The sequence below is a fragment of the Mus pahari genome, chromosome X, assembly GCF_900095145.1.
Source record: "Mus pahari chromosome X, PAHARI_EIJ_v1.1, whole genome shotgun sequence".
Taxonomy (NCBI): domain Eukaryota; kingdom Metazoa; phylum Chordata; class Mammalia; order Rodentia; family Muridae; genus Mus; species Mus pahari.
In genome coordinates this window covers 90949348-90951510 of record NC_034613.1, presented here as the reverse complement: position 1 = coordinate 90951510, position 2163 = coordinate 90949348, and positions in this window count along the sequence as shown.

The window sequence follows — 2163 nt, the reverse complement described above, 5'->3', positions numbered from 1 at the left end:
AAGAAGAAGAAGAAGAAGAAGAAGAAGAAGTTGGGTATTTCTGATAGGTCTGCTTTTGTATGTTACTTGGCCTTTTTCACTTGCAGCTTTTACTGTTCTTTCTTTCTTCTGTAGATTTTTTTTGTTTTAATTAATATGTGGCAGAAGGATTTTCTTTTCTGGTCGAATATAATTGGTGTTCTGTAAGCCTTTAGTATGTTTATAGGCATTTCTTTCTTTAGGTTGGGGAAATTTTCTTTTATGATTTTGTTGAAAATATTTCTGGGCCTTGGAGCTGGGAGACTCTTCACCATCTTCTATTCCTATTATTCTTAGGTTATGTGTTTTCATATCCCAGATTTCCTGGATGTTTTGTGTCAGGAATGTTTTAGATTTAACATTTTATTTGATTGATGTATCAACTTCTTCTATTGTATTTTCTATGCCTGAGATTCTGTCTTCCATCTCATGTATTCTGTTGATGATGCTTGCGTCTGTTGTTCCTGTTCTTTTCCCTAGGTTTTCCATCTCTAGGACTTCCTCAGTTTGTTTTCTTTATTGTTTGTATTTCCATTCTCAGGTCCTAAACAGTTCCATTCATTTCCTTCATCTGTTTAATTGTATTTCCTGCATTTCTTTAATGTTTTCTCATTAAAGACCAATACCTATTTAATTGTGATTTCTTGTATTACTTTGAGGTATTTATTTATTTCCTCTTTAAAGGCATCTGTCATCTGTATATGGTCTGGTGTAAGGTCACTTCCTTTGTTCTTCAGTTTTGTTAGGATATCCAGGGCTTGCTGTAGTGAAATAGCTTTGCTATGAAGGTGTCATGTTGCCCTGGCTCTTGTTTATGTTATTACCTGGACCTTTAGCCTTCTGGTTGTCCCTGGATGTTTCTGGTGTAGCAAGTATCAGGAAGGTCGTCCTAATCTGGATGTTCCACATGCAGCAGGCCTCCTGTGGACAGTCCTGTACTGGTCTTGGTGTAGCAAACCTGGAAAATAGAGCTCTGGGAAGAGCCCACAGCTGGCTCAGGGTGGCTGGGCCCACTCCAGAAGATCTGACCTGGCTGTTCCTTGTTAAATGGATTTCTTTTGTTTGGCAGGCCTGCTGGAGGTCAGCAGAGCAGTGGCCAGACAACGGATCTTCATGGAGAGCCTGCAGCTGGTTCTGGGTAGCTGCAAGAGACATGTGGGTGAATAGGAAGTAAGGAATCTGACTTGGTTGTTCTTGTTAGGTGGATCTAATAGAGGTCAGCAGAGCTGTGGTCAGACAATGGTGCTCTGAGGAGAGCCGGCAGCTGGCTCAGGGTGGCTGGGCACACTCCCGGAGATGGGCATGGGAATAGGGAGTAAGGGATCTGACCTGATTTTTCCTTGTTTAGCGGGCCTGGGTGTCCTTTTTCCCAGTAGGACTGATGAAGGTCAGCAGAGTAGTGGGCAGAATAATGCTCCAGGAAGCGCCAGCAGTTGGCTCAGGGCAACTGGGCATGCCCCAGGGGACAGCAGGGGGATGGGGAGTAAAAGATCTGACCTGGTTGTTCTATGTTCAGCAGGCCTAATTGAGGCCAGGAGAGCAGTGGCCAGACTGTTTGTTCTTTTCTAATGAGAGACAGAAAGGAAATGGATCCAGAGGGGAGGGAAGGGGAGAAGGAACTGGGAAGAGTAAAGGGAGGGGAAACTAGAATCAGGATTCATTGTATGAGAAAAGAATCTATTTTCAATAAAAATTTAAAAATTGAAAAGAAGGAAAAATAATAACAACAAAAGGGAGAGAAATACTCAAAGCCACAAGAGAAAAGAAACAACACATAATGATTTTCAATACCATACTTCTCAACAGACACTCCACAGGGCAGTAGAAAGTGGCATAAGGTTTCCACAGTACCAAGGGGGAAACAAAAAAAAAACATCAAAGCAGTCAACTGAGAATATTACATCCAGTGAAGCCATTTGTTTTAAAGAAATGAAGATTTGACAAACACTTTTCCAGAAAAAATAAAGCTGAGAGAACATATCTCCCCATGCCTGTTCTACAAGAAATGCTAAAGGAAGTTCTTCAAACTAAACCATACCTGGCGTGGTGATACCTATAATCTCAGAGGATCAAGAGTTCAAGATCACCAGGCATGGTGGCGCACGCCTTTAAGCCCAGCACTCGGGAGGCAGAGGCAGGTGGATT